This window comes from Nyctereutes procyonoides, unplaced genomic scaffold, assembly GCF_905146905.1.
Source record: "Nyctereutes procyonoides isolate TBG_1078 unplaced genomic scaffold, NYPRO_anot_genome, whole genome shotgun sequence".
Taxonomy (NCBI): Eukaryota; Metazoa; Chordata; class Mammalia; order Carnivora; family Canidae; genus Nyctereutes; species Nyctereutes procyonoides.
The window spans coordinates 50172761-50183610 of NW_026575052.1; positions in this window are offsets into that span (position 1 = coordinate 50172761).

Here is a 10850-nt window from a genome sequence, read left to right on the forward strand (position 1 = left end):
AGAGAGGTAGAGGCTTTCAACCTCAACTCCTCCCTGACCTCTTTATTTAAGCCTTTGCTGCTGCTTTTGTCCCTTTCTGTTCCTTTGAGTAAAACCCCTCACCTCTGAGCCTCCATGCAAATAAGAAGGAAGACCAGGGGGGATAGCTGAATTTAAGTAACCTTGGTGGCATGTTGCAAATGTTCAAGAAAATGCAGTAATAAAGCAGCAGCACATCCATGGCTGACTCTTTGGCGAGTGTCATAGAAGTGGACACTACAATCCTAAGGCCTTCTTAGAGGCTTAGGGATAGTGGTGTACTGGCGCTGGCTTTTACTGGTTCGTGAGAGCCAATTATTAAAAATTAAGTTAGGTAAATATACAATTAAATTATAATAAGGATCATAAATATTCAGAATATACCCATTCCTCATTACTAAATCTGGTCATTATTTATGTTTATGATGTTAAGACTACTGTATCTGAATCATGGAAATACTACATAATGGAGCACTCTTCTGCTTTTTCTTCCCAACTCTGCGTTCAGAAACATCATCTTGGTAGCTTGAAATCAGCTATTGTGGGACCAATTACTCCATGGAAGCAGGTGATGGATAAAATACGGATCTCTTTTAAAAAGAATTGGTAAATGTTTATGGGCCCATCACCGCTTCACATTTTAAGTGGGCAGAGAGCTGCTGACTACAGCCTCCCAGGCTGGTAGAGCCAGCCCACTGACAGGAAATCTGACTCTGTTATGGTGGCTCGGCGCCACCCTGTGGCCAAATCTGAGATAGGTGGCCTGGCTGGCTGGCAGGCTTGAATTAGGATAGCTCTCCTCTCTCTCTCCTCTCTCTCCTCTCTCTCCTCTCTCTCTCTCTCTCTCTCTCTCTCTCGTGTGTGTGTAGGGGGCAGAGGGCAGCAGAAAAGAAGGCCTCGGTTCTGGCCCCAGGCCAGTCTGTGGAGCAGCCCACAGTTACTTAGAGGTCCTTTCCTAGGCTCTGGGTAAAAGCACCAGCACCTTCAGCAACTGCTAGCCTATTGAGGGCTCCTTAGAATCTGCCTTCCTCATAGCGCTGACCCACAGTAGAACGAAAAGGTAAGTAGACCCCTCCTCCTAATACTGAACAGTGGTTCCTGGTGGAGAAACCCAAGCCTTATGTTCTGTCTGGAATAATTCAAACAGTTGAGGTTCAGACAAATTTATTGAAACATACAGGGTGTAAGCAAATAAATCATTCAGTGGTATTACATTATGTCACTACCGTGAACGTATAATCTTATAAATATATATTTTATAGCTAAGCCTTTGGCCAAAAAAATAAGTCATTTAGCACATTTGTGAAAGGCCAATAAGAAATGGATTTTGAACATTAAAAAGACAGTCACTGAATTAAACGCAGCACAATCCCTGCTAATCTAGAATCCCACTGTGTCGAAGGTAGAAGTATCTGTGCAGAGCTAATCATTTTCATTTATTTCAGCAATCAGAAGAGATGGGGCAGGCACACCTGTTGAAGGTGGTGGCCGAACTGGTAGGACAGGAAGGCCGAGCTGGTCAAGTGAGCATGTCCCAGAGACAGCAGCAACAGAGTGCAGTCCAGCATGCTGTGAGGCAGGTGGATGGGCCCAGGTCATCCCGTCTTTGGTCTTCCACTACATACACTGGAGAGAGAAGGAAAGAGAAAGTGAGCATGAACTGGCACAAAGCCCAGGCCCTACAGAGCCAGTGCCTCCTGGACCTGGGGTGGGCTATGGCAGCCAAAAGCCACTCAGCAGACTGGATGCAGCTTTTCACTTACACTGGGGCAGATGATTTGGGAGGAATGGTGGCTTAGCTACTTTTTCTCCTCCTCCTAAGGACTTTGAGCCCTGTAGGGACAGGTACTAGGGAACAGACAAAATGGCCTCACACCAAGGCAACTAAAGAGATAAGTGTATATTACTGTTTGGCCAGAGTTGGTTAGCCCTGCTTGCTTTATCAACCAGGCAGCATTGTGTCCTGTACCTTAATGGCTTTTCTTCAGATACGCTTATGCCATCTCCAAAAAAAAAAAAAAAAAAAAAAACCACCTAAAAAGGAACTGCAGGCCCCCAAACCAAGAATTCCTGTTTTTTTTAAACCTGGACAGTGCACACTATCAGAATGTGCCCCAGCCTCTGAACTCACACACAAAGGGGTGGGAGGCCAGGATGAAGACCTCATCAAGAGTAGCCCAGGTGGCTCAGCAGTTTAGTGCCACCTTCAGCCCAGGGCATGATCCTGGAGACCCAGGATCGAGTCCCACATCGGGCTCCCTGCATGGAGGCTGCTTCTCCCTCTGCCTGTGTCTCTGCCCCCCCCCAATCTCTAATGAATAAAAATCTTTTTAAAAAATTAAAAAAAAAAAAAGACCTCATCAAGTGAGTGAGGTGGCTGGAACCTGGCACCTTGGCTTTTTTGCAGAATGGAGCTGGAAATCTGAGTCCTGTTAGGGCTAAGCTCTATTAAGAAACTCAAATGCTAAACAAATCCATGGCTCAAGACGGACCTCCAACCTCCTCCCTTCACTAGTCAGCTGACTTGGGGCAGACTCCAGTAAGCACAGCCTTGGTCTCAGAGGATCTGTGGCCCCTTTAAAGAAAATCTCAAAACCACCACTACCATTAAACTCTATACAGTAAGGATTTTAAACTTTTTCAAAGTTAATGAATACATGAATCTTCTAAATTGGTCCTTTGGCAGTCTTCTTTCAGTTCTATTTTTATACCCCCTCTCTTGGCAACTCCTCTCTCTGAAGCCTGCTGTACTGGCTAGAATACTCTGGGTTAGTAGGAGCTTTTCCAGGCTGTCCCCCTGTGTCAGCCACCCTCTACAGACCTCCCCTCCCTTCTCTTGTGGCACAGCTTTCAACTCCACCTGTTTCATTTGACCCCACTCAGCAACACAAAGTTGTTCTAAGGTCTGGGAGACAAAACCCAGCCCCAGGGAAGCCTAGTGAAAGAGAAGACGACTTTTATTCTGAGGCCTGATAAGATACATTACCAGATTTAGTCAGTAACAGTACCTGAACATAGATATTACCATCATTCCCATTTCACAGGTAAGAAATACAAGGGTTCGAGAAGTTAAGTCTCCCGTCCAAGCATACATAACCAGCCAGAGGCATGAACCCAGGCCTTTGGCAAGCCAGACTTTCCCAGGCCCATCTGGGACAGAAAAGGGATTGGAATGAGTCCAGGACTGAATGTGCTCTTGGAGGGTCCTCTCTTTCACCAGCCAGAGCCCACCCCACCCACTAAAGGCATGCATAGTCCAGACCCCTGGGGCCACCTCAGCAGGAAAGCCCTAGGCAAGGCTTTCCCCTGCTGTCTGCCTAGATGACCCACCCAAGTCCCCAGCCTCCCCTGATCCTGCAGTGGGCAGCCTCGGACAGTGAAACGAACACAGTGGAATGCGCACTCATCAGAGTAATTCCGTATTTTATTCTACCTGCCAGAGGACTGGTTCTGCTGTCCTTGAGACAGAGAGGCACTCTCCCTTGCCAGCTCTAGGAACAGCCTCCCTGACCTAGGCCTGAGACTCCACCTGATTTCTAGGTGAGTGGTCCTGCATTTCTCTTAAGCTACCATTATGCTGAGAGCCCAAATGCATAGGGACCTGCACCAAGGGCCTTCTATACATAGTACCAGACTTCACAACCCTGTGATACAAGCATCAGGACACCCATCCTTACTGTTTCCCCTCCTCCCTGTGTTTCCCTATTTTACCACAAAACCTTGGGCAACTTCATTAAGCAAAAATGCCCCTTTCTCTAACACCTTTCTCCCTCAGTTTAGTCAAGTTTGTCCTTGCTAAGACTTATTTCACATGACACACTCTAAAACCTGGGCCATCAGGGACTTAGAGCTCATTACTCCCAAACAGCGCTTACGGGCAGTTAGAAATAATCAGTCTGGGGCAGCCCGGGTTGCTCAGCAGTTTAGCACTGCCTTCGGCCAGGGGCCTGATCCTGGAGACCTGGATCGAGTCCCACATCAGGCTCCCTGTATGGAGCCTGCTTCTCCCTCCGCCTGTGTCTCTGCCTCTCTCTGTCTCTCATGAATAAATAAATAAAATCTTAAAAAAAAAAAATCAGTCTGGCTACAGGATAGGAGGCTTCAAACCAGAGGGCTGTGTCAACCTCATTTGGGTGGTGGTGGGGTGGTCAGTTTCTGCATACCTTAGAAACCCTGTTATTTCCTGGAGTACCAAGTCTTCCAAACCCCTTATGACTTTTTCATTTCCATTAGGTGACAAAAGAACCTCTACCTCCAAACTACTAAGTAGGGGATGGAAGAGAAGGTGTGGGGAGAGTATGTCTGAGGGCAGGATTGATTTGTGTTTTCCTTGGTTTTCCGTCACCCAAAGCAGGAGTGATTGGCCCAGAAGAAAACTCTTGAGGAAGGCCTCACAGTTCCTCATAGCACCCACCATGTGGTCCTGGAATGGCATTCTTTATCTTCATAGATGCCTTACGTGTAGGGTCTGAAGTCCCGCACCTCCAGAGAGTGCCTGCTGACCTGAACAACACGACCTCATCTTCCCCAGGATACACCCCACTGCTCCTCACTTAACTCTGCCACCCACGGGGTCAGTCTGTCCAAGAGCTGCTACACTGTCCTGTCTAGCCAGTTAGAATGCCATGCCCACTCTGCCCAAGGCCCTGGGTACTTGAAGCCAGGAGACTCATGTGCAGTGAGGTGTCACTGGTGGTACTGCTTAGACAGCAGGAGCTGTGGCCAAGAAGACTCCAACACAGGTGTTCATATCTAGGCCTTCCTGACAAGTGGCCTCCACTGGTAAGCAGGGCACTGAAAGGGGGCAAGTGTCATGGTTATGTAAGATGTGAAACATTAGGGAAAGGTAGATGAGCAGTATAGAGAAACTCCTTTCTCTGCAACTGTTCTGTGAGTCTAAAACTATTTCACAATTAAAGATTTTAAAAAGAGGGGGTCAGAAGAGCAGTAGGTGGGAGTGGGAGCAGGTACTGCCCTTCTAGGTAGGTCAGCAGTCTGCCAAGGTTGGCAGGCAGATTCTAGTACCTGCAGGCACTGCTCAGATTGAGCTGCTTCTTAGAGATCAGATGCCCCCTGTGGCCAGCCTGGGCTCCAGCTCCTGATGGACACAGGGCCTTAGGGATTGGCTTATACCCACCTCAGCCAGAAGGCCAACCCTCCCCATTTGTGTCTGGTATCAATACCAATACCACCAAATTCACATCCCTGTATTAGCCTCATGTAAGAAGGGACTCTGTTCCCAGAAAGCTACAGCTGAGTGTGGGATCAGCTCAGGGGTCCCCTCACTAGCAGGTTTCGCTTATTTCCAGGTAGCCCTTTGGCAGTGACCCTAAGTGAGGGGCAGGTACTCAGAGCTTTGCCACATGAATACAAGTGCAAAAAAAAGTGTGTGTGTGGTAGTAGTGAAGGGAGCTGGGGAAATGTACACACGGTGTGACCCAAAGACCTAGACTAGGTCAGAAAGGCTTAGGTTAGTCCTGGGTGCAGAAAGCAGAGGGAATAGATGGAAGGTAATTGGAGGCATGCAACCCCTGTGCCCAGCTACCTGCCCACCAAGCCCTAGGGTCTTCTCTGTAGCCACCAGACGACCAGTCACCAACCAGCAGTTCCAACTTCTGGGACTGCAGTCTTAGGCCTAACAGTGCCATTTACAGGTGCTACTCAGATACTCACTTCTGTAGCAGTGGGCATGTGGGGCTCCAGGGCAGAGATGACTTGAAATGTGAGCCGAGGCCTTCTCAGTTGAAGGCTCCCATACCTCAGTCAGCCCCACCCTGGAATCTGAAACCTTTACTTGAACAGCTCATACATTTTTAATGATTAATCAAGTGCTTTGAAGTGGTGGTGCAGCCTTATTATTATGCCCTTCCTATTTGTGCGTGCACACAGTCCCAAACCCAGGAGAGCTAATAAAAAGCAAACAAAAACACTGGGGGGCTTCCCAGAGAGTTCTGATGTCTGGGCCTTTTATGCTCCAGCAACTCGAAGGCTGCTCACACCACTGAAGGGCACCCAGGACTGCTCCTCAGCCGCTAAGACCACCACAGCCAAAGGAACTCCCAGGAAGTGCCTTCAGCAGAACTTTGCCAGAGGCAGGGAGCTTAATTGTGTTCAGCTGCCCCTTGCCCAGTCTTGAGAATATAGACCAACAGAAGAAAGTCAGTCTTCCAGGAGGTATCAGAGGATGCCAGAACAGCCCTCCTACTGCTCATACGAAGAGGCAGGAAGGGTGGGGCAAATATTTAAGCATTATATTGATAAAGTCTCCAGATAGCCATAGGGATGGATCACTGTTCCTTCCAAGCAAGTGGCAGAGAGGCGAGTACACAACTTGCTGAGGACTCACTGTAGCTTTCCTTGGACGTACATGTGCAGAGGGATCATGTATTACTCAGCACGAGGGGCCCCACTGATGAGAAAAGATGTCCTAAAGGCAGTACCACTGTGCCACCTGCTCTCAGAGCCCATGAGTACCAAGTATGTAGGCTGAGGGGGAGAGTGATGGGTGAAAGGTGGCTAGAACTGGAGGAGGCAAACAATGGAGGTGTAGTTTCCCTAGAGTGTGAAGGTTAAAAGCAGGAGAGGATGTGAGGCCTTCTACTTTCCTTTTCCTCCGCACTTGGGTGGGATCCGGGGCTGGCAGCACTGGCACAGCTGGGCCGAGGCTCTGCAACAGCAGCTGTCTTTGTTGGGCTAAGCTCACCACCTTCCCTAGGCCTCCTGGCCCACTCCGCTCCTCCTGCTTCCTGCAGTTTTAGCTCTGGCTGCACTGTCTGTGAAACTGAGATGAGGCCATTTCCCCCAAGTCTATCCATCTCTCTTGCTTCAGTATTCCAACGTTCCCACTCCAGGGTGCAGCAGTCTGGAAGCTGGCCAACTAGTTCATCCTCCAATTCCTACAGCTATTGACTGCCACCCAAGAGACCATGAACCCCCCCCCGCCCCCCATCATTCTTTTAGGCATTGGGTGCCAGGTGTTTTGTGGATTGGCCTGGAAAAGGTGAGAACCTGCTGACCTGCATGTGGGTGGGTGTTTTGAGATCTCCACAAGTGCAGCTGTCCCCATCCTATGAAGAAGGCAGTTGCTAGACAAAGCCAAGATGGGGCCTTCCGAGAGATGTAACAAAGGTCTAAGGAGCCCCAGGCCTCCAGGCCCCTTGTGGTTCCATCATAAGGTCAACTTGTATGCTAGCCCTGCCCACCCCAATCAGTCCTATAAAAATAGTAGACCTGATAAGATTTTTTTTTCATAAACAAAAACAAGCATATTTGGACACGCTGTGTCAGTCTGAAAGGTAGGACTGCACTGCTGCCACCTCCTGTGGCCTCATCCTTGGGCTGGATCTGTGCTGGGGCAACCGGGACAGAGTTGGTCATAGATACTGAGACAGTTGAGAACCTCCTGGATGTCAAAAATTGCACGTGAAACTGCCTTGGGGATCAGGTTGACCAGTTATTTTGTGGCAAAAGAATGCTGAGTTCAGAGAAGAGAAATAACTTGACTGAGGTCACATAGTGAATTTAAGGCAAGTCCTGGCTTGTCCCCCAACCTTCCTGCCACGTCTGCATATCAGTTAGGCTCACTTCAAATCAAACAGTAGCCTGGCTGCAAGTGACCTGAAATGTGACTGTGTATGGAGGAGTGAAAGGCATCCCTTCTCTCTGGGCCCTGAAATCCAAAGTCTGTTGGAGGGCAAGACCTAGTCCTTGCTGTGTTTTAGAGTGTGTCCCTAAGATAGTCAAGAGTCTCCTACTTCAGAATGACCTGGTCCAGCAGTTGATTAACCGGGAGGTGGAGTGAATTGCAGGATCGTCCTTGACATTCACTTGGCAGGCATCAGGCAGGCAAGTAGGTGTGCTGGCCCAGAACAAGGTACCTCCTGGGGGTTGGGAGGAGAAGGAGGGGTGACTTTATTCTCTAAGGACAGTGGCTATGACATGGGCTCCAGGGAAACAATGTCCAAGTTCCAGTCCTAATGTTGCCACTGGCTAGCTTTGTGACCCAGGGGAAGTAGTAGTAAATAAAGTGCTTGGCCCAGGCCCTTGCATAAAGTGAAGCAGGGAAGAGGTCTTTTGTAGGAGCCACAACGTGGTCATGTCCAATGGAAGAAATCACCAGAAATCTGTTTTCTTATTGTGAGTCTGTGTGCATAGAGGGGCTCCTCCAACCAATCCACATTCAGATTGGTATGTATGTGTGTGTATGGCCTCAAACTGTCACAGGATGACAAAAGCAGGGACACTGGTGGTCCATGCAAAGTACAGGCTGCTGAGAGAACAGGAAAGGGGAGACAACCCTGGGAAGAGGCAGGGGGCTGCGTGTGCATGCCAGGGGCTAGGGAGGCTGTGTGCACACAGCTTAGGCTGTTTAACATTAGAGAGGGTGAATCAAAATGTTCATACATATCCATGTAAGCACTTGCGTATATAGGATGAGTCTGTTCCTGTCATTAAGACCATGCAGACACAAAAGTCCACAGAAAAACATGGTAAGAAACAATATGAAGGGGAGGTCAAGGAGGAAGGGATGTATGCATTTCAAAGACTTAAGAACTGAAGAGTAAGGTGTTTCTTCTTATGCCTTAGAAGAAAAGGTCAAATGGGACGAGGCCACAAATGAGTCTCAGAAATTCTAGCAGGACTGGTGGCCACATTCAAGGAATCTCAGGAAAGGGACTGAATTCTCTAGGGACAAGTGTGTCTTTACAGAGGAAGCTCCCTCTAGTCCCCCAGGAAAGTACAGAAGTGCAGTAAGGGAGGTGACAGCATTTTCTTCTGTCCATGGTCATAGAATATTCAAGTGAAACACCCATCTTCCTCCCACATCCCAAATGGAGCTGCTGCAGCAGTGAACAAGGTTGCCAAGGAGCCTGCACAGGGCAGGGCGTGTGGTAGAGAAGCCAAAAGTGCATATCACCTTCCTCATGCCCACCTCACTGCAGTGCTGGAAGCTGACAGTTGAAGTGTAGAAGGCTGGAGACCCTGACGTGCTTGGTACTTCTCAGTAAAGACCATGCTATATAAGCAAGACAGTGGAACCTACCCCACTGAAGTAACAGAAAATAAAGGTTACACACACACACACACTACCAACAAAAGAACAGGTCCAAACCAGGCCCATATCCCTGCTACCAACTTGGGAGTCTACCAACTAGATGACACAACATGGGGAAATATGGTAAGGACAGAGGTGAACATCATTAGGCCAGGTAAAAAGAATCTGTTTACTCACAGGTAAGTTTCATTGTGGGGTTTCCTAAATAATGCAAACATACGGTACACTTCAAACATCTTCCATATTGATATACATTCCATGGTTTATGGCCAAAGAACCAGAGAATGGAGGTGCCAGCTGTTGGCAGTGCAACATCTGCATTCCCGTCTGTTGGACCAGCAGCCTGGACCTGCACATCCACAGAATGCTCCCAGCTGACAGCAGGACTGATGGCTCAGAGGTGGTGTGGGGGCTCAGCCAGCTGAGTTCATAAAACTGAAGAGCTAGAGATCATTTATTGTATTATCAATCAAGAGCTTCTCATACTGCTGAGAAGAAAATAAGCCACCAAAAGGCAATCTCAGATATTTACTAAGGTGACAGTTCCAGTTCTGTTGCAAAAGATTTCAGTGAGTAATCTCGTGTACCCTGAGGGAAAAAGATATCTTAGAATAACCTGTGTTTCTCATTTAGTTTGGGGAGTGAAAAACCTTTTTTCCTTTATTCTGAAGACAGTAAAGTGCACGTAGAGGGGGCTGAAAGTTACTAATGAGAAGTAAAGAGGCTGAGAACACAAGCAACAGCCGACTCCTTGGCACCCCACTATTTCACTAGAAATCTGTCTGTGACACTGTCTTGGACAGACCAGAAGAACCATGGGCTTAAACTGAGGAAGATGTCACTGTAAGGTCCAAGGGGAGGGAGAGGTCAACAGGAGAAGCTCCAAGGACACTACAACACAGGGGAGGAAGCAATTCGTTTTGTCATGATAGATCATGAGTGTATTTCTAATGCAGTTTTTGGAGAAAGAAATATGAGTGAGGCTGCTATGCCAAGCAGAAGAAATTAAGGAAAATCTAGAGAAGCAATCTGACCATGCCCAGTACACAACAGTTCCAGGACCTGAGCAGGGGGAACCTAATGGCTGGCCAACAGCATATGCTGTTGCTCCTAACCTGCTCAGAAGTGAGATGTGGAGGAGGGAGGGGCAAGATGGCGGAAGAGCAGGGTCCCCAAATCACCTGTCCCCACCAAGTTACCTAGATAACCTTCAAACCATCCTGAAAATCTACGAATTCAGCCTGAGATGTAAAGAGAGACCAGCTGGAATGCTACAGTGAGAAGAGTTCGCGCTTCTATCGAGGTAGGAAGACGGGGAAAAAGAAATAAAGGAACAAAAGGCCTCCGAGGGGGAGGGGCCCCGCGAGGAGCCGGGCTGAGGCCGGGGCGAGTGTCCCCAGGACAGGAGAGCCCCGTCCCGGAGGAGCAGGAGCTGCACCAACCTGCCCGGGCGGGCGGAAAGGGGCTCGCAGGGAGTTAGAGCAGGACCCAGGAGGGCGGGGATGCCCTCGGGCTCCCGGGGACACTAACAGACACCTGCGAGCGCAGGAGAGTGCTCCGAGCTCCCTAAGGGCTGCAGCGCGCACGGAGGGACCAACCGGAGCAGCTCGGAGGGGCTCGGGAGCGGCTCCAGGGAGGGGGCTGCAGGGCGGGAGCGCGAATCCCACAGGGCGCCGGGACACAGCCCAGGATCCGGCCTCCCCCTGGGACAGGCAGAGGCCGGGAGGGCCCAGGACAGCAAGGACGCTCCTGCCCCGAGCTGAGCAGATCAGCGGCC